Here is a 23,151-nt window from a genome sequence, read left to right on the forward strand (position 1 = left end):
AATACATTCATGGTCAGCTCCAATGAAGCCGAGGTTCTTTCTGGTGATAGACTGAGCTCATGCATTTTCTAAATCTTTTTCCAATATGACAGCAGGATTTTGAATGTAATGTTTGCATTGTTTTTAATTTATTAAACATTTATCTTCAAGGAGGCATTTCAGCCCAATAGACTGGTCATCCTAGTGAAATGGTAAGTACCCGGGTTATGTGGTTAGAGTACCGGCCATGTGGAAATGTACCAGTTTCTCTCCATTCCCTAGAAATAAAGCCAGTGCAGATGGTCTTAATAGAACATTAAACATCTGCTTAAGGCACACAACAGCAGGAGCAAAATCCTTGGCCAGACTCAGGTATTTGATATGCTTTTAAAAGCATTAGAGGGCAATATGCACATGAAAGATGCTTAACATCACTAATTAACAAAGGAATGAATATCAAAACCACAGTGAGACGATACAGAGTCCATAAACATAAAAAGATAATAAAATAATACAATGAACAACTTTATGCCCTCTTTTGATAACGTAAATGAAATGGACAAATTCCTTGAAAGACTCAACGTGCCCAAACTCACAGAAGAAGAAATAAATGATATAAATAGCACTATATCTTTTTAAAAAATTGAACCAATAATTGATAGCTTTTCAAAACAGAAATCACCAGACATAGATGAATTAATTAGTGAATTCTACCCAACATTTAATGAATAAATTATACCAATTCTGTATAATCCCTTTCAGAGGATAGAAGCAATAGGAATACTTCCTAAATCATTCTGTGAGACTAACATTATCAGACAGACATTTCAAGAAAACTAGTGACCTATATTTTTCATACACATACATGCAAAGTCCTCAAAAAGTAACAAATCAAATCATATGACCATATTAATAGATGTAGAAAAAGCATTCGACAAGATACAGTATCCATTTATGATTAAAACACTTAATAAAATGGGTATATTAGAAAAGTATCTCAACATAGTAAAGGCCATATATGACAAACCCTAGTAACATCATGAGAAAAGATGAAATACTGCCATTTGCGACAACATAGGTGGATCTTGAGATTATCATGCTGAGCGAAATAAATTAGATAGAAAAAGTTGAGAATCATGATTTCACTCATGTAAGATATAAAATTAATAGTAACAAACAAACTTGACAAACAATCAGAGACTCATGGACACGGACAGTAAATTCGTGGTTACCAGAGGGAAGGGAGGACGAGGGAGGTAGTTTGGGGTAAGGGAGTGTCAAATATTTGGTGGTGGAAGGATATTTAACTTTGGGTGGTGAACACACCATGCAACATACATATGATGTATTATTGAATTGTACACTTGAAATCTATTTGATTTCATTAAACAAAGTTACCCTGAAAAATTTAATTTAAAAAATAAATAAAAATAAAAAAATAGTATATAAAAATAATAATACAAATAAAATCCCACAATGTAGAAAAAGAATCACATACTACGACCAAGTGGAATTTATCCCAGGTATGTAAGGCTGGTTCAAACATTCAAAAATCAATTAAAAATTAATCCATCACAACAAAAAATCATATGATCATATCAGTAGATACAGAAAAAGCATTTGACAAAATCCAACTCCCATTCATGATAAAAACTCTCAGTAAACTAGGAATAAAATGGATCTTCATCAACTTGATAAAGAATATCGACAAAAAGCCTATAGCTAACAGCATTCTTAACGGCAAGAAATCTGAGCTTTCCCACTAAGATCAGCACAAGGCAAGGATGTCCCATCTCATCACTCCTTTAAACATTGTATTGGAAGTTCTTGCTAATGCCAAAGGACAAGAAAAGGAAATAAAATGTACACAGGTTTGGAAAGAAGAAATAAAACTGTCATTCACAGATAACATGATTGTCTATGTAGAAAATCCAGAGTCAACAAAAATACTCCTCGAACTAATAAATGATTATAGCAAAGTTGAAGATTATAAGGTTAATACTCAAAAGTTAATTTCTTTCCTATAATCAGCAATGAACAAATTGAATTTGAAATTAAAAACACAATATCATTTACATTAGCACTCAGAAATGAAATACTTAGTTATAAATTATAAATATAACAAAATATGTATGAGATCTATAGTTTTCTGGAAGGAAAACTATAAAACTCTGATGTATGAAATCAAAGAGTAACTGAAGAAAGATATATTTCATGTTTGTGGATAGGAAGACTCAATATTGTCAAAATGTCAGTTCTCCCCCACTTGATCCATAGATTTGACACAATCTCAATCAAAATCCTAACAAGTTATTTTGTTGATAGTGACAACCAAAATCTAAAGTTTATGTGGAAAAGTAAAAGACCCACAATATCCAAGACAACATTGAAGGAAAGAACAAAGTTGGAAGACTGGAACTGCCTAACTTCAAGATTTATTATTAAAGCTACAGTAATCAATACAGTGTGGTACTGGCAAAGGAATAGACACATAGATGAATGGAACAGAATAAAGAGCCCAGAATTAGATCTACACAAATATAGTCAACAGATCTTTGACAAAAGAGCAAGGGCAATTCAGTGGAGAAAATTTACTTTTTGACAAATAGTGCTAAAACAATTAGTTCACAAAAGAAAAAAGAAAAAAAAGAAAAAAAGAAAAAAAAGGAAGAAGGAAGGAAGGAAGGGAAGGAAGGAAGGAAGAAGAAGGAAGGAAGGAAGGAAGGAAGGAAGGAAGGAAGGAAGGAAGGAAGAAAGAAAAGAAGAAAGAAAGAAAAAGAAAGAAAGAAAGAAAGAAAGAAAGAAAGAAAGAAAGAAAGGAAGGAAGAAAGAAAGAGAGAGAGAAAAAGCAGCAGCAGCAGCAGCAGCTAAACACAGACCTTACATCTTTCACAAAAATTAATGCAAAATGAGTCAGAATTTTAAATACAAAATGCAAAATAATAAAATTCCTATAATATGACATAAGAAAAACTCTAGATGACTTGGGTATAATGATGATTTGTTATATACAACACAACCATGATCCATGAAAAAAATTTGATAAGTTGGACTCATTAAAATTAAAAACATCTGCTCTGCAAAAGATGTTGTCAAGAGAATGGGAAAACAAGCTCAACAATGGGAGAAAATATTTGCAAAAGATATATATGATAAAGCACTGTTATCCAAAATATACAAAGAACTCTTAAAATCAATAAGAAACAATCCAATTTAGAAAAGGGAAAAATACCTGAACAGACACCTCGCCAAAGAAGTTATACAGATGGCAAATTACTATGTGAAAAGATGCACAACATTATGTATATTAGGGGATTGCAAATTAAAACAATGAGATACCACTACACACCCATTATAAAGGCCAAAATTCAGAACATTGACAACACAAATTGCTCATGAGAATCTGGAACAGTAGGAACTCTCATTCATTGCTGGTGGGAACACAAAAGGGTATAGCCACTTTGGAAGACAGTTTGGCAGTTTCTTACAAAACTAAAAATACTCACACCATATGAATGGGCAGTTGTGCTCTTTGCATGTATCCAAAGGAGTTGAAAACATATGTCCACATGAAACCTGTGCATAGATGTTTATAGCAGCTTTATTCATAATTGTGAAAATTTGGAAGCAATTGAGATGTTTTTTAGTAAGCAAATCAATAAATAAACTATAGAACAACAAACAATGGAATATTATTTAGCACTAAAAAGAAATGAGCTATCAAGTCATGAAAGACATGGAACCTTAAATTCATATTACTAAGCAAAGGAGCCCGTCTGAAAAGCCTACACATTGTATATTTTAACTATATGACATTCTGGAAAAGACAAAACTATAAAGAAAGTAACATGATCAGTGGTTGCCAGGGGATAGTGGTGAGGAATGGATGAATAGGCATAGCATAGAGGATATTTAGGGCAGTGAAACTATTTTGTATTTTATGCTATATGCTATTCTGTATATTATACATTATATACTATGGTGGTCAATGTATGTTATATACTTGTGATAATCATAGAATATACAACTCCATAAGTGAACCCTGAGGTAAACTATGGATTTTGGTGATACTAATGTGTCAATGTATATTCATAATGATAATAAATGTATCCTTTGGTGAAGGGTTTTAATAGTGAGGAAAGCTATGCATGTGTGGGAGCAGGGAATATATGGGATTCTGTGCTCGCTGCTCAATTTTGCTGTGAATCTAAATTGCTATAAAAATAATGTCTATTAAAAACACATATACACATAAAATACCACTTCACAACTATTAGGATAGCTATTATGGAAAAACAGAAAATAACAAATGTTAGTGAAGATATGGAGAAATTTAAACTCTTGTGTATTGCTTGTAGGAATGTATAATGGTACAGCCACTATGGAAAATTGTATACTGGTTCCTCAAAAAAAATCTAACATAGAATTACCATATTATCCAACGATTTCACCTCTGCGAATATACCCACAGTATTGGAAGCAGAGACTGAAACTGATATTTGTATACATATGTTCATAGCAGCATTATTCACAATATCCCAAAGCTGGAAGCAACCCAAATATCCACTAAGTGACGAATGGATAACAAAATCTATATATTTATATATAATATATATGTTATTATTATTATTCAGCCTTAATAAGGAAGGTAGTTCTGACACATTACAATATGGATGAACTTGAAGTCATTATATTATGCTAAGTGAAATAAGTCAATCACAAAAAAGACAAATATCTATAATTCTACTTACATGAGATACCTTCGGCAGTAAATCAATCATACAGACAGAAAGCAAAATGATCGTTACCAAGAGTTGTGGGAAAGCGACAACAGGGAGTTAGTGTATAATGGGAAGAGCGTTTCATTTGGGGAAGATGAAAACGTTCTGAAGGTGGATGGTGGTGATGGTTGCACAACAATGTGAGTGCGCTTAATGTCACAGAACTGCAGACTTAAAATAGCTAAAATGTGATGTGTGTTTTACCACAATAAAAAAAAAATGGGGAAAAAAGCATTAAAAGTTATCATGAAAAAAATCAGAAGTTTGTTGGACTTTTTTGCACTTATTTTACAGTGTGTTATTATTTTTATTTAAATATGGATGGTGGAATACCAAATATTTTCTGGACTTGGAGCTCCAAAGATTTTGATTTGAACCTGAGTAAGTCACAGTTTTCTGGATGTGCACAAGAATGCTAACAAGTTATCCAGAATCGCTAGCTCTGGTTGTGTGGGAATTCACATCTTTTTACTTCAAGACTCACAGCAAGTGAGGGCAGCATCTAAATATTGTTGGAGGTTTCTCACAAGCTTTGATAGTTTGAGAACAGCGCCTCACTGGTTTTAGGGTACATCCTGTACAGTTTTTTTCTTTTTCTTTTCAGTTTAAAGAACAATCAGAGAGAATGTTTGATGCAGAAGCATATAGTGAACACGCCTGGTGGGGAGAATTTCAGGAAAACAGACTAAATCCATGGCCAAGAAAGTATTTCACACACAAACGCAAATATCATCTATCGACTATTTAAGTCACTTGTACATTCAACTAATATTTATTGAGCTGCAAGTCACCAGAAACAAAACAATGAATAAAATGCAGTTTCATTTCTCAAAAAGTCCACAGTCCGGGAGGGGAAAGTATCCTTTGGGAAGTATCTGTGTCTTCATGCAAAAGCAGGAGTCTCCTCTCCTAATTCCAGCATGACTATTAAAGAATTACCTCCCTTGCAATCCATGTGGGTCTTCAGAAATTCATGTTTGCATCTACCATCACTTAAAATAAAATTATGACTTATAACTGCAAGTGTACTTGAGATAACAAGAATACTGTCTCTTTCCATTGTAGCTTAGTGTCCACTTGTTTGCCATGGAGGGAGGCAGCCCCAAACAGTCCATCCAAGTTGGGCCTCTGACCTCTGGGGTGTGGCCAGAAGAGAGAAAAGAAGCTCAGAAAACTTTTTCCCCTTTACCCTACCTCTTCACCTGACTGACACACACCTGTACTTGTTCACCTTCAGGTCTCAGATCAGTTGCCACTTTGTTCAGAAAACCTTCTCTGATCTTAAAGTGTGTCAAATGCCTCTTCTATGAGCTCCCATCTCACCTCGCATTTCATCTAATGCACATAAACTTCCCTGATGATGATGATGAGGCTCACCTGTGGCATTTTATTAAACACTCAGGCTCCCAAGAACCTCCTCTAGAGATTCAGATTCAGTGAATCGAGGATGAGACTTAGGAATTTTTGTCTAACATGTGATTCCTATTACCAGGGAAGCAATTGCACTGTTATAATTCCTTGTCTATGAGGGTAGGTGGGAACTGTTTTTATTTTGTTTACTACCCTTTTCTCAGCACACTGTACATTGTAGGCAAATTGCATTAATATGTATTTGTCGAATGAATGAAAATGGGTCCTGCCAGGCAACCATTTGCTGAGATGGGCATGTAATTCTATCACCAACACAAGAGGAGCTGGTAAAGTCACCCAGAGCAACATTAGTTGGAGGTCACTACGGCACAATAAGATAGGGATATGCCTAAAACATATGATGACTAATGATCTGAAGTTGGACAGCCAATGTAGCAGAAATCTTTGGTTCTATAAAAGGTGCATTTGAATCCAGAAGAGAGGAATTACAGGCTGGAAGCTTATTAGAGTCATTTGCAGTAGCCTCCTAACTGGATACAGCCCCTTTGTCCTCATTACTGTCAAAGTGTTTTCTAAACAACAAATTGAATCTTGCAATTTCTATATTAAAAATAAATGACTAAATAATTTCTCCTTTAATCTGGCATTTATCTTCTCTGAACCCAGGTTGTTTAACCATAAAATGGTTATTTAAAAGACCACCTCACAAAAATGTTGGGCATATTAAGAAACAGCATGTGTAGCAGTAAGTGGTAAATAATGTTTAAATGGGACCATCTTCATTCGGGCTCAGCATCATCTTTGTCTCTACTGTTGCGGGCACACTGACTTCCTGATGGTGTCTGGTGTCTTCTCCCTTGTTGTAGCTATACCTTCATCCTTCTTCACTCATTCTCTTTGTTATTTTTAAAGGAAAGTCAAGAGTCAGATCTACATTTGAGTATAAAAGTAAGACTTTCAGTCTCAGAACAAGGCAAGCAGCCCACTTAGTGTGGGAGCAGTTGGATCATGAGATATAAACTTGTTCAGAAACAAATCAAAGTCATAACACACCTGTTGCCCATTTTCACCAGTTGCCAGGATACATTGTTTGGGGAAAATAGCATAGAGCATCAGTCAAGATTTTTGTTTTGTTTTGTTTGTTTGTTTGATTGTTTTTGCTGAAAACAGCAGAATTCACTGTAGCTTTTTTAAGCAGAAAAATTTTTATCAAAACTCACTGAAACTCTGGGAAGACAGCACTTAGGTTTGGAGAAACAGTAGCCAAGCTGCATGGAAAGATTGCTCTAGCCAAGACCCCACTGCTTCTGCCACTGGGGCATCACATTGTTTGTACTCCGGATGCTGGGCATTGGATGCTGGAAACTCTTCCCCTGAAGCCACCATAACCACATGCCTCCACCATCACCTTTACCAAAACGGATCTGCATACTACATGCAGATTCACACTGTCCAATTGAGAACTTAGTACATATATCTACTCAGCAGTACCTGCACTCTAGCTGGAATGGAGAATGAAAAAGTGAATTCTGGTTTCTCACTTGGGGATTGGGAATCATAATGTGGAAATTCCTAAACATATAAGGGTGCCGGGTGGACACAAACATGATAGAAGTCTCCTCCATAGATACTATAGTAGAAGACTTGGGTTTAAACCCAGCTTGTCACATGTGAGCTATGTAAGCTGAGGCAAGTTATCTTCTCTGAGCCTCATTTTTTCATCTGGAAAATGATAATCACACTTACTATACCACAATGCATTGTCTATTATGCTTTGAGCCTACATAGATATTTTTGGTTCACCTTCAAATAAACACTTATAAAATATATTACCTGTTCATCACTGAAAGGATCTCAAGAGCATTGAGATATTACAGAGTCCAGACTTCAGTTTCTAAATATTATTTCCCACGAAAAGTAACCAAAGTCTTGGAGGAAGTTAGACGCAAGATATAAAGTGATCCTGGGTATCTTTTGCTAATGGGGACATGACAAAAGGACACTTGAAAATTTCACTGGTCAAATTTTGGTCACTGGGGAGTCATAAGTTATTACATCAGAAAGAATAATGAATGTAAATAATAACTGATGTCTCCTCAGTGAAACATAAAGAGAGAGAGAGGGAAGGAGAAGAAGGAGGAGGAAGAGGAGGGGAGGAAAAAAGGAAACAAAAGTTTAAGATTTTTCTTTTAACTCTTTTGCCATTTTGGGGTAGAGTCTTACAGCAACTCAGTACTCTGAAAATTAGTAACTAATGAAAATGAATAAAGCATTTGCCATGTTCTCTTTTAAGAGTAACAGTCATGCACCTCTTCCATATAGAAGAATCCCATCAAACATATGTAGAAGGAATGAGAGAACTAGAAAAATCACCAGTTTGCAACCTGCAAAGGAATAATTGACTTAAGCAAGCAACATCAGTGGATGTTAAAACCATTAGATGTCAGTTTTTGAGAAAAAGGATATGTGTTTAGTTCCAAAGCATTATCCCACAGATTACTTACTAGTAACATAGAAAAACATTGTGTCTTTACACTGAGAGAGTTGGAGGTCATGACCTTAACCCAGTCATCAAACCTCACATTGCTCACAGGGGGACGGCCTGACATTGAGCCTCCTGATGATGCAATATGAAGGACACAGCATCAACTACAAAGTATTTTTACCAAAAAGGTTTTATATGAATCTACTCTAGCCTTTAAACTCAATTCTTTTATAGAAAATACAGTGGCGAGATAAAGATATTAAATGACATGAGAAAATAATCAGGCAATTCCAGCATGGGAGACATTTTACAGAAAGTCAACATCATAAAAAGAAATGTTTGAGTAATATTCTAGATGAAAAGAGATTATAAAGGTAAAACCAAATGCAATGAGCTCTCTTGATTGAATCCTGATTTGGGGGGAGTTGGGTAGGGAGACCGGGGAATCTGTAAAAGACATTTTGGAGACACATGGAAAAATTAAGAAATAGACTAGGTATTAAGTATATTAAAAATCATTTTAATTATTGTTATAATAGTATTGTGAATATGTAAAAGAATGTTCTTATTCGTAGGAAATATATACTGAAATATTTAGAGATGATGTGTATAAAAATTACTTTTATATGGTTATACAAATACATGAAACAAATATGACAAACTGTTAGTCATTGAATCCAGAGGTCAGTATAGAGTACTCATTGTACCAATTTTTAACTCTATGTTTGAAATTTTTCATAACAAAACATTGACAACTAAAGGAAATTGAATTCTAATCCTGGATCCAACATAGACGAGTCTTCTTCTAGGCCTCAATTTCTTCTTCTGCAAAATGAAAGAAATGGATTTGAGTGCATCCATGGTCCCTTCTAGTGTTCACACTCTATAAGTGGGAAGACGTTGGTTTTCTTCATGATAGATTTTATTTTTAATAATCATATCTATTTCGAAATCTGTCACTCCAGGATATCAAGGGGTGATTCATCAATCTGGGTGAATCCTTTAACCCTCTTTAATTTCTCCGGTGTCTGTCCCAAAACAGAAGTCAAAGAAAGAGACCTTCTGAGACAGAGAACTATATTAACAGTCATAACCAATTCCACTTCCCAACATACATATTCTCCAAGGAGCTTAAGAAGTTATTTCAAAATCCAGTTCATTGTTTGTTTACATTTTCTCCCATTGTTTTTTAAATAGCTTTTGATGGTCAGAAAAGTCACCAAGATAGTACTGAGTTACCTCATACCTCACACTTAATTTCTCCTAGTAAGGTTCATTTGTTATAATAAATGAACCAATATTGAGACATTGTTATTATTCTTAACTAGAGTCCATGCTTTATTCAGATTTCCTTCATTTTTATCTAACATATTTTTCTGTTCCAGGATCCCATCCAGAATACCACATAACATTTAGTCATCATGTTTCCTTAGGCTCTCCTCGACTATGACAGTTTTAAACATTCTTTATATTTGACAGTTTTGAGGAGTACTGGTCAGGTATTTTGTAGCTGTCTCTCAACTGGGGTCTGTCCAATGTTTTTCTCATGATTAGACTGAGGTTATGGGTTTTGGAGAGGAAGAGCACAAAGGGAAAGTGTTCTTTTCATCACATCATATCAAGAATACATACTATCAACATAATTTATGTAGTTACTTTTTCCCTGGATATATTTCAAAATGATTATGTTTACTCTATCGCTGCCCAAAACACAAAGGGATTTTTCTCCAATATTCACAGGGACGACCTGGTAGGGTTCCTGGAGATAAAACTCATGAAAGTGTGGCTCCCTACACCCGCTAAGACTGGGCCTCCAAGAGTTTTTACATTTCAGATGGTCCCCATTCAGCCTCCAGCAATTCGAGAAAGTTATCATTAAGTGTTCCTACAGTTTATGGCTCAAGTGGCTTCTGTTCCAGGTAAGCCATGTCTTTCTGGATGCATCTCAACTGTCTCTTCAGATTTTGGGGTGGTTTTTTGCCCTGTGACTTTATTTCTCTAATTGGTCCAGAAGAAGTCATTGAGTTTCAGGTTTGTCCAGGTTTTTCTTTTTACAAGGCTAAGAGTAATATCTTCCGGGCTCTTTACATGTCATAGCTGAACAGTTCACTCTGTTTTAATGCAAGTTTATTCAGCACTGCTCCTAAAGGAAATAAAATTAGTGGTCTAAAACCTTTGCTTTAAAAGGAAACCAATCTTTGAATTGAGTTATCTGCCAAGCTGGTTTCATTGTATGAAATTTAGAGTGCTTTGGAAACCAGCTTTCAACAAAAATGTGTTTCTATCTTAACTAATTTAACCTCATTCTGTTTAGAGGTACATAATAAAAGGATAAAAGCATTAGATTTTGAGTTTAAATTCAGATTTGGGGGCTCTAGAGTAAAAACTTAACTAGACTATCTCTGTCTCTAAGACTCAGTATCCTCTTTTGTTAAATATGTTGGCTACAGGGATGTTATCTAATTTATCTTTTTTATCTCAAGTGTCTATCATAAAACCTGGCCCAAAGCAGGCCTCAGTGAAAAATGAATTGAAATGCCTGCCCAATTAATCTCATAGTGTTGTTATGAGAATTAAACTAAATAATGTACATAAAAGCTCTTTGCAAACTTCAAAGACCTTTACAAATGCTGCTACTTTATTTATGTCATCAATCTTGAATGCTTGTCTACATTTAAGGATTTTTGTAGAGGATTTTTTGTTTCATTTTGAATCTTTTTTTGACACTGTGCAGATAAGGAGGGAGGCACTGTAAGGAGTTAATTTTCACTCAAATTGTGGGTCAACTTCAGTTATAGCAACAATATACATTCCTCAACTTGTCTGATTTAAAAACCTGGCAAGTGTTTTGATATTTGACAGCTCTGCTGTCAAGTAATTCTGTTCTACAATTAATCATGCCATAGCCATTTCTTCCACTACTGCCACAATATAATGGCATCATTGTATATGCATACATAGTACACTTGTATCCTGTTTAAAAGGAGGCAGAGCAAATGAACTTGAAAAATTTACTGCTCTAGATCGCAGTTATATTGCCAAGATTTATTAGTAAACCCGTTCTATTTTAATGCTATTACAGCTCCAATCTGAGCTTGGATAAAACCATTCAGACATTGCAGTTTTCTATTTCCTGGCTTGGGAAATTGAGATTCTGCTTTCTCTGAGATGTTTTGAGTATCGGGTAGGTGCACTGTACAACTGGCTGGGATCTTTAATGATTGTCAGCTCCTGGGTTTCGATGGATGTTTTGTCTGGATCAGTGCTACATGCAATTGCCTCATCTACTCTCTCCCCTCCCCCACTGTCGGCGACATCCTGGAGCAAATGAGTTTGCCACAAATCAAGATGCTTGAAACAAACATCTCTATGAACCTGTTCCATCTCTCCTGGGCAACTTGCCACTCTGCCTCAGTCTTCACACTGAAACTCCTGCTTTTATCAAATGTCTTGACTTCTTTAGTACATTAACCATTTTACAGGAATCCTAGCCCTCTAGCAGAATCATGTGTTTCTCATAGACATCTTACTTTTTAGGAAATCTTGGGCAGTTTTTAACGAATACATCACCACTGTTTTTTATTAAGATCATTTCCTATTTACACGTCTAATTTGTCAAGAAATTAAATCGCAAATTATGTAAAATGCAACCTAGAATGTACAGATATGTTGGTCAAAAATTTGTGTAAAATAGATTTAATCTTTTGCCTTCAGAGATCATTGCAACTACTTACATTAATGACATTTTGTGACTTTCAAAATTTCACCTTTATGAACTTTCACGTGGAACTGTCACGGCCAATACTTTTATGCAACTGCATAATCACCTCTGTGACAAGAATGTGGTGACTTGCTATTAAACTGTTCAAGAAGAATGATATAAACACTATCACAATGTTAATTTAAAAAAAAAACAAACATCAACTGAAAAGTATACTTCATATACATGCAGATAAATGTCACAATAAGATACCATTGTGACTTAGGGAAGCAAGTGAATGTGATTATGGACTAGACACAGACCAGACTACGTGTGCGAGGAAGGACGGGATGGCAGTGTTTAAGACTGCATATGCACTGTCAGAGTTTTCAAGCTCCTCATTTTATTTTTTTTCCCTGGTTTATAGTTTGAGCTTAAATCTGTTCTGAGGTGATTTTTAAAAAAAAATACAACAGATTCCTTATTGCAGAAATGCCAGAAATATATGACATAACTTCATACTTAAAGATTGTCAGCCCAACATTTGTCAAGAGAGAGTGAGCTCAGTTTCATGTGCCAATCTAACATGGTCAGAGAAACCGTATAGCATGGTAGCCTCACAAGATAATAATAATTCTAGTTGTTCTTGTATGGTCTCCAGTCCTGATGTCTAGTCTCTTATACCTGTGTGCACAACTGCTCCAAAACCAGTGTTCCTAAAACCAGTGCTTTTCTGGCTTCACTACTGAAGGAAAAAATAAATAAAATTGCTCCTACCTTCAATTTTGTTTTCTAGTAGAGAAGATTAATTTTCATCGTTACACCCTCTCCAGTCCTTCTCTTGTCACCAATAGCACTTAGACAAGTGATAACTATACTCTGTAGTCAAAGAAGAAAGCAAATTGAAAAGGATCTCTCAAGAATCAAGTTTACAGACATAGCATCATCAGTACTGATGTTGTCTATGTAAGGTAACTGACATTTTATTAAAACAAAATGTTCTACCGAGTCAGCAATGGAGTAAAAGTCTGCATATACCTTCTTAGCTACTCTTTCATCAAGAATGTGATGAAATGCAGCTTTGGAAATTTAAATCGATGCTCAAGAAATGATTGCGTCCAAGGTAGGGAATATTTAACTCTATCCTAGTCATGTGACTTTGATTCTGAATTTTCTCACCTGTAAAATAAGATGCCTAATACCTATCCTTTATGATAATAATCACTATCACTTTTTGAACCTATGTGCTGGACACAGTGAGGCAGTCTACATTCATTATCTCCATAACCACTCCATTCTGTAAGCTAATGTTATCTCCATTTTAGAAATGAAAAAACTGAGGCAGAAGTTAAATAACTGGCACCAAGGTACAAAGCTAGACAGTGGAAAAGCTAGACAGATTTGTACCAAGGTCTATCTGATGCCAAACCAGTATGCTATCCTATGGGATTATTAAAATTTGAGCACACAACAAGGGAAAATTAACACACCATGTATAAATTATGAGAAACATTCTATAAGACGATGTTTCTGAGATTTCAGTCGTTGCCCTCCACCCTCATGACTTTTGCTATATCTACTTATTTCATATGTTATATATTTATTTTCTTTAAGTTGACTAACTTTTTTATTTGGAAAAATTTTTTTTTTATTTTAAAAGAAACATTATGACCTGGAAATAGAAAATCAACGTTAGTGTGTTGAATGACAGTAAATTGCAAAAATAAATACAATGAGACCAAAATAAAATTCTACTCGTTAAAATTTAACTCAATTCCTTGCTGGAGTTTCTGAGCTTCAGTGAGGGCTGCTCTTTTGTTTGTTTGTTTGTTTGTTTGTTTGTTTGTTTAAAGGGCATATTATCAAAGGCTAGAAAAGTGTTAAAAACACTAGCATAAACCCAAGACTCTCCTAATATAATCAGAATTGAAAGATTATTAAAAAAGGAATACATTTATCAATATGGGTTCAGTGCTATATAATGCCACAACCTCATGTCACCTTAATCATCTTGAGTGTTGGCAGAGGAAAGTGTTCCATATTTGGAAAACATAGCTGTAAACAAAGAAGAGAGAAAATCATCCAGGGTAGTTTCAAATGTTCCCATATTTATCAGTTGCTTCCATCCTATTTCCCACGTCTACTCAAAAACTTAAAACTATTTCGTATCCCTCCTCCCCTGAAATTTAAGAACACTAGACAAAAAGAGTGGTGATTGTAATGGGACCTGGATTCCCCAGTGCTATTCTCTAGAATGTATAGTGCCAAATATTGGTTGCTGTTGTGCTTTTGCTAAAATAGTTCTTTCTTTGGCTGTCCCAGAGATTTCTGTTAGTGATCTGATAATCTTTCATAGAGCTCTTTCTGCTTAAACCAGCTGTAGTGGATTCTGTTATATGTAAGTAAGAATCTTGCAGACATAAGTAAGTAGAGTGGAATATCCAGTGATCTCCAACATTTCTGGCGCCAGGGATCGGTGATCCTATAAAAGTCTAATGCCTGATGATCTGAGGTGGAGCTGAGTCAGTGATGCTAGCGCTAGGGAGCGGCTGCAAATACAGATGAAACTTTGCTTGCTCACCCACTGCTCACCTCCTGCTGTGAGGCCCAGTTCCTAACAGGCCATGGACTGATACTGGTCCACGGCCTAGGGGTTGGGGATCCCTGGAATAACCCATGTACTTACAGTGAACTTTGTCTTCTTCATCCTCTAGGATGCCAAAAAAAGCATGCTAATTCTTGAAACCAAATTTAATTTTCTCAATTGGATGAAATAGGGTTGACCCATGAAATCATTTAATAATTGTTTCACAAGAGCACTGTGAACAGCAGACCTTTAACCATCTGTAGAGTGAGAAGCTCATGGAAAAAAATAGGGTGAAGAGAGATGTAAAAACAATATGCTTTTAAGTGGCCCTAATTCAAATCATGAATAATAGAAGGAGAAAGGTAATTTTCTATAGATAAATAATGTATCTGATGAGTGGATGTTCTTTGGTAGATTTATAAGGAAAAAATAAGAGTACAACTATACCATGTGTAGGATTATATGAAGAGAGACAATAATGTGAAAAGAAAAAGCTAAATTCACAGACTCTAATGTATGTGGGTTGATTTTCACATTAATATCTTTCAGATGAGTGAAAATCAGATACACTGGCTGATCTTCTATCTTACTTTTGTATACCGTCTTTCAGGACAGAAACTTCAGAAAAGAGGAAAAAGACCTTTTCTCTGACACAGGCCCATATTCTTTCAAATCATTAAAATTTTGAAGGAATTAATAAATTATTATTATTTTTACTCATTGAGACTTGTGTTTCTGAGTTGTTCTTTTCTTTTTAAGCAATAATCTTTTTGGAAAACTTCTGAAAATGGAATCTCTATAGCGGAAGAGGCAGAAATCATTTCCTTCAAGGTATATCTCAACTCTGTAAGCTAAAAGATCAACATTCAGAGAGAAGATTGGAACCAACAATTCTCATCTGCTTCTTCTTGCTTAAAACTCCTGGCAACAGATCTAAAATATTAATCTAATGTCTTATCAACTAGAAATGGATTCTGGGGAGCGGGGGGCGGAGTGCCTTGCTCCAGTAGACCTTTCTTATTAGGACATTGTTTCTCTGTTAGTAAATATCTTGAGTTATAGAGAACTTTCTCCTTTCTAGAGTATTTTCTATTCTCTGGCTCATTTGATTCTCATGCTGGGAGGCCCAATAAGTATCTTACTTCCTCATTTTCCAGATGAACAACTTGGAGTGGCTTGCCCAGTTTCACAGAGTAGACTGGTGTTTGGACCAAGTCTAAATCCATTCGAGCTCTAGGTCCATTCTCTTTCTGCTACGTCACTTTGGGTGGTCTAGAAATACAAAAAAAAAAAAAATTTTTTTGGTTTCTTTTACTTATGTTGTTTTTTCCCCTCAAGAGTTTTTAAAAGACTATTTTTCTGTCCTGAGACTGAAGAGTAGGAGTCACAATATTAACATTGAGCCTGGTATAAACATTGTATATGTCTTTCTGGCATCTCTAGTCTTTGAGGCAGAATATGTTATTGCCTTAATGATTTGATCAGTAAGCAAACTTTTATTTCTATGAATTTAAATAGCTTAGGATTCTCAGCATGTCAAAAGAGACAATTTGATATTTCGATTGACTAGTTATCCCTCTCTAGAAAATCCAGTCATTAGTAAAGAGCATACTGGAGAACTGAAAGAGTTAATATTGATCCCAAAGGCGAATTAAATTTATAACCTAGAAGTAATTTAGGCAGCAAGAGAGAATGTCTCACTTCAAAGATGGGAATGCCAAACCATGCATACAAATGTGACTGCTTACTTGTATGCGACACAAAATCCATGACCATGGATTCCAGGGCCTAAAAAGACCTCAGGAAGCCATCTAGTCTTACTCCCACTTTTGCATACTTGTAGTCTTCTCTTTAGTTTAAAAACGTGGCACCTGAAGCCCAGAGATGTACATGACCTGGTAGCAGAAAGGCTAGTGTCAGAGAAAAGATGCCTAGAACCCAGGTCTTCAGTACCCCAGTTGTAATGCATCTCTTTGCTAGGCACTCCATCTCTTGGTCAGCCTGCCTTGTTTCAGGAATGAGGAAGTGGACAACAAATGGATTAAATTGACAAGTAAGAAAAGGCCTCAAGAACCCATTAGGTTTACCCATGTAGAGTCTCTTAGTGATCTTAGCAAACATAATTTTATTGACATGGTGGGGAACAGAAGCCAGAATAGATAAAGACAACTCTTTAAAGGCATTGCTTCTGAAGATAAAGGAAGAGAGAGGGCAGCAGCTGCAAGATGTGCAGTCCAGGGAGGTTTCTGTGAGAGTTTTTTTAAGGGGATAAACAAGGGACTCTTGCCTTAAAATTGAAGAGCCTACAGTATTTTAAAATGCTACTGGAAAAAAAATCCAGTAAAGAGAAAAATGTAAAGATCAAAGATACATGTGAGACACAGGATAAATTAAGAGTTCTTGAGCAAGTGGCCATATGTAAGGTCCAGAGAACCGAGGAAGTGCAGAAGGAAGAATGCCTCCTGCATTGCAATAGGAAAGAAGAAAGTGGATGCAAAAACCTCAGAGATGGAGCTGTACATCTGGTGGATGGTAAATTCAGCAACTCAGTATTTAAAGGCTTCTACTTTCTCTATGATATAGGAGAGCAACGAGGCATATATTGTTGGATAGCAGTCAAAGATCTGAGAGAAGAAAAGCTTTGAGGTGGTTGTTGAAGACAGTGGTAGAGAAGTGTCGCCAGGCCGTGATGGGAGCCTAGTATAACTTGGAAACCATGAATATATAGTGATACCTGTATCCTCAATTGCCTGGGCATACGCATGAAGAGAATATATGGTGGAGTTCCTCACATAGTTTTTTTTTTTTTTCTTTAAAGGTGAATGTGATGGAAGGACAAGGTATGGGAAATTATAGAACATAAAAAGAGTGTTTGAAATAGAACGTGGAAAATGAGCTGTAGAGTGAAGGAAGTGAAGACAAGAGGAGTTTGATAGATTAAGAGAGAGTATAGTTATCAATGTTTGGGAAGCCCTGATGAGGTGAAAGAACACTTGCAGAAGGGGTACTTTACCAAACAAATTGGAAGTTTAGGAAGTTGTTGTCGTAAAGGGGAATGTTAAAATCGGTAATTTCAGAGGTGGAGTGGTAGTGATGACAAGTTCTCAAGTGTGACTTTGGAAGAAGTGGCTGGAATGAAATGGAGGAGACAGGCATTGGAGATGAGGAGTACCAGGAATTCAGAAACAAAGAGGTTGAGTGGGTTGCCTATTTGAAGGGAGTCTTTGAGGAGAGGAAGTCTGAACTGTGAGTGTCAAATAATCTGAGTCTCATGGGAAGAGGAGTTTTGTTTGTTTGTTAGTCAACAAAGGAGTAGAGATCTAGTTTGAGGCAAAAAGGCATAGTGTAATGAAGATAATGAGGGAGAGAAGAGAGCATTAAGTTTTCCTTTTAATCCTAATGGATGTGGTTTGTGAGAGGATCAGCCACCTCAATCTGGGAGGAAACTTCTAGGGAGAGAGTCAGTTTTAGAGAAGGCAGAAGATAGGTTGAGAAAGTGAGGATATGGGAAGATTTTTTGATCACTAGGGGCTACTTCAGAGGACACAGTGGAAAGGTTTCAAATGGAGGGAAGGATAGGTTAGATCAGAGAAGACCCATCAAGGTCCAGTGCAGACCAGATTCTCTTATGGCTCCCCTCTTAGAGCAATTCACCAAGCCCTACATTAGTGCTCTGCCCACACAGGACTCAGACTCTGTACCTCTGCTTCCTTCTCTGTTTATTTGTACCAACCATTTCCTTCTTTCTTTATGTCAAATTTTCCCAGTTGGTTTCTATCAATCCTCATGAGCAGAGCTTTCATGTCAAAAACCCCATTGGCCAGTGGCTCACCCCTGGTTCAGCTCTCTAGAGTAGAAGCTCACATATACCAGCATGCCTGTTATTTGACCTGAATCCCATAGAAAGAAACTGAGAAACTAAAGTCCTCATATTCTGTTGATGGAAATGAAAAATGGAGTAGTCACTTTGAGATACACTTTGGTAGTTTTTAACAAGTTAAATATATACTTATCATGCAGCCCAACAATTCTATTTCTAGGTACCTACCCAAGAGAAATGAAAATACATGTTTACACAAAGACTTGTACATGAATGTTTACAGTAGTATCATACATAGTAGTCAAAAAATGGAAACAATCTATATGTTCATCAACTGGGGAATAAACAAAATTGGTATATCTGGATAGTGGAATACTACTCGTCAATAAAAAGAAACAAACTACAGTTACATGCAACAACATGGATGTACCTCAAAAACATTATAAGTGGAAGAAGCCAGATACAAAAGATTACATAATTTATTATTCCATTTATATGAAATTTCTAGAAAAGGCAAATCTATAGAGATAGAAAACAGATCTATGGTTACCTGGGACTAGAGTGGGGATTAACTGCAATTGTGTAGAGGGAGCTTTTCTGATGTGTTGGAAATGCTTTAAAATTGGATTATGATGATGCTGACACACTGTATAAAGTTATTAGAGATTGCTCCTCTGTATACTTACAATGGGTGAGCTTTATAATATCTAAAGTATACCTTTGTGAAGCTATTTAAAAATTTCTTTAGAATTTTTTCAATAGATAGAAGCTTTGAATAGATAATTGACCAAAGAAGATTTAAGGATGGCATGTAAGTACATAAAAAATGTTCAGCATCATTAGTCATTAAGGAAATGCATATTAAAACCACATACACCCATTACAATGGCTTAATTAAAAGTCAGACAATACCAAACACTGGTGAGATTGGGTAGCAACTGGAACTTTTGTACGCTGCTAGTGGCGATTAAAGGTACAATCACTTAGGAAAATAGTTTGGCAATTTCTTTAAAAAATTAAAAATAACATCTAATATACAACTTAGTGATCCCATTCTTTTGTATATACCCAAAAGAAATAAAAAAATATATCTATACAAACATATAGCAGCTTTATTTTTAATAGCCATAACTAGAAACAATCCAAATATCCTTCAATAGGTGAAACCATAAACTAATGTGGTATATCCATACAATGGAATATTCTCACCAATTAAATAAACCTATGATTCACACGGCAATGTGGATAAATCACAAAATAATAATGCTGAGTGAAAGAATCCAGACCTACAATAAATACATAATAAAAGAATACATACAGGATAAGTCCATTTACATGAAAGTAGATCATTGTTTGCCCCGGGATGGGAATAGAAGGTTAGAATGTGGGTGAAGACATTGAGAAGGGTTACATGGAAACTTATGAGAGTAATGGATAAGTTTATATTTTGATTTTGGTGATAGTTTCAATGGTAATTTAGGATAGCGAATCTCATCAAGTGGTACATTTAAATATATGTGGTTCAATGTACCTAAATAAATTTGCTAAAAAATGCCTAGCCGCTTCTACCTCTCACTTCAGCAGTGACATCAGTATGTCATGAGGGAAAGCTGAAGGGTAGTACCAAACCCCATATATAGTATGTTTTTTCCCTATACATAAATACCTATAATAATGTGTAATTAGTAAATTAGGCACAGTAAGAGATTTAAAAATAATAAAATAGGTATATAATAATAAATAATAAAACAGAATAATTATAATAATATACTGTAATAAAAGTTGTGTGAATGTGGTCTCTCTCTTTTTCTCTCTCTCTCTCTCTCAAAATATCTTATTGTGCTGTACTCATTTTTCCCTTAAAGGAGAACTTTATGGCTTCTCTTTGGCATATTTGAATTGCCAGCATCACTACTCTTGAGCTTTAGGGGCCATTATTAAGTAAAACAAGGATTATTTGAACACAAGCACTGCAATATCACAACAGTTGATCTGATAACTGAGAGGCCTACTAAGTGACTAACAGGCAGGAGGCATAGACAGAATGGATACACTGAACAAAGGGATGACTCTCGTCTGAGGCAGGATGGAGCTGATGGCTCGAGATTTAATCACACTACGCAGAATGGAGCACAATTTAAAATTTATGAATTGTTTATTTCTGGAATTTTCCATTTAATACTTTTGGACCACAGTTGACCAAAGGTAACTGAAGCAGCAGAAAGGGAAACCACAAATAAAGGAGGACTACTACACTGTCTCTCCAGGCAGGGCTCTTGGTTGCATCTTTCAGTTCCAACTTGAAATCTCACTTAAATTATTTTAAATTAAAAGAGGGATTTCATTGACCAAACCAAAGACACAGCAGACTTGGAAATGGCCTCGGGAGCACATCCTTTAACATCCTGTATTCCACTGCAGTCACTTACTATCTCATTCTCCTCTAACCCTCCCAATCACTTTCACTTAAACGATCTCTCTCTGCCTTCTCTCTCTCTCTCTCTCTCTCTCTCACACACACACACACACACTTCGATCCAAATTTCTGATATGTTCTGTTTTTGCTTTATTCTCTCAAACGAGCTGTCCTCAAGAGGCCAGAACAATGGCCCTGGTTAGCTCTAGTTTACCTTCGTAAAGCTGCACAGCCAAACAAGAAAGGGGGCTCTCCCCACAACTCCAGCTCAAACAAACAAACAAACAAACAAACAGCTTGGATCTCAGGCTTGTTCTAATGAGTGGGCAGGCTCACTGTGGTTGGGAGAGTAGTACTTAAAAATTCTGTACCATTTACCCAAAGGGTTAGAAGTAAAAGGAGAGTGAGTTAAAGTGAAGAACCATATGCAATAAACCTTCTACTTCATGGTATTTATTGCCTAGCACCAACCTGTATCTCCAACTCCAGTAAAACACAAAAACTGTTGCTATTTGTTTGTTTGTTTGTTTTTGTTTTTACTGGCTGCAGCACCAGGCATGGCTTCTTTTCCCAGAATTGCCTTATCAAATAGATAACACTGCCAATAGAGCTCTTGAGATCACCTCCCTGCCTATCTCAAACTGTCTTTTCCCATTTTCTATTTCTCACCCCAAACCCAGAAAACAAAGGCAATAAACATCCTTCCCAAATTGCTACAAAACAGTGGTTGCAATTTTTTCACCTTCCAAATAGATTTCTCATAATCTCCCCTTCAGATGAAGCCAAGGATACTTGTATGCAAAATGACTCAGGAAGGAAGTAAGTCTTGGCAGAAGGCTGCCAGCTTTTCATCCTAGAAACAGGTTCTCTCCCACGCAATGAAGGTGGATTCAATCTACTCAACTGTGAGAACTAGTGAACAAATACTTGAATGTACCCAGGCTGCATTGCCTAATAACAGTAAAAATGATGCAACCAAGAATTGTTTTACTAATGATTGTGGAGTTAGGAATGGGGAACTATTTAGGATCATGCAAAAGTACAAAGATTTTTTTATTTTACAAATGTCAACACTTTTACATTTTAAGTTTATTTGGTTTGGACAAAAGTCAAGTTGAAAGCTGCTGCTTTAAAAAAATAATTTTTATTGTGTTCCCCATTACGATTAGAAGAACAAAAACTCCAACTATAATCTTTTTGCTGTTTATTTTAAAATAAGCTTATTTACCTCCAAAAGCGATCATGAAAATGGAAGCCATTCCTATCCTTGTCCAACCCTCCGCCCACCCCCCACCCCCACTTACAAAAGGACATTCTTTGTAAATTATTTTTCAGTACTTTGAATTCACTTCAAAGAGTCTGGCTAATATTTAAAAGGCTTTTTCCAAAGTCTTAGACATTACCACATGCACGATTTTGATCATCCCATAAGCATTACTACTGCAGGCCAATTGGAAATTCTATTAGAAGAATTCAAGTTTCTCTTGTTCTGAACCATATCTATTGATATTCTCTCTCTCTCTCTCCCCCTCCTGGCATAGCTATACAATTTCTAAACTATGCCGCATTAAAATGTATATCACACAATTTGGCTTTTAAATCTTCAGGGTTATCTAAACCAGTGGTCTCCAACCTTTTTGGCATCAGGGACCAGTGTTCCTATGAGAATCTAATGCCTGATGACCTGAGGCAGAGCTGTGGTGCTTATGCTAGGGAGCGGCTACAAATACAGATGAGGCTTTGCTCGCTTGCCTGTGGCTCACCTTCTGCTGTGAGGCCCAGTTCCTAACAGACCACTGACTGGTACTAGTCTGCGGCCCAAAGGTTGGGGACCCCTGATCTAAACCATTGTGCCTCAAAAGAATGAATAGATATCATTCAGAAATGTAAAAGGAAGGTCTCCAAAGCAGTCATGCATCTTTTCCAATTCATAGACAGTGGAGCCAGTCTCAGCCTGAACTGTTTGTTTTTGTGGCAGTCATCATTTGTGTTATCAAAGAAAATTAGTTTTA

At 36.0% G+C, this 23,151-nt stretch overlaps 1 long non-coding RNA gene across 1 annotated transcript in view; it reads right to left on the reverse strand.

Annotated features, from left to right (window-relative positions):
- Window positions 1–9,209: 9,209 nt before the first annotated feature.
- The window catches only part of LOC120596990 (uncharacterized), a 44,981-nt gene continuing 31,039 nt past the window's right edge, over window positions 9,210–23,151 (reverse strand). Inside the window, exons 2-5 of the long non-coding RNA XR_005651297.1 lie at window positions 16,046–16,175; window positions 14,318–14,371; window positions 13,094–13,195; window positions 9,210–9,441 (exon numbers count right to left, since the gene is read on the reverse strand). This is a non-coding gene — a long non-coding RNA (uncharacterized LOC120596990). The remainder of the gene's footprint in view (window positions 9,442–13,093; window positions 13,196–14,317; window positions 14,372–16,045; window positions 16,176–23,151) is intronic.

This window comes from Pteropus medius, unplaced genomic scaffold (assembly GCF_902729225.1).
Source record: "Pteropus medius unplaced genomic scaffold, Ma_sr-lr_union100, whole genome shotgun sequence".
Taxonomy (NCBI): domain Eukaryota; kingdom Metazoa; phylum Chordata; class Mammalia; order Chiroptera; family Pteropodidae; genus Pteropus; species Pteropus medius.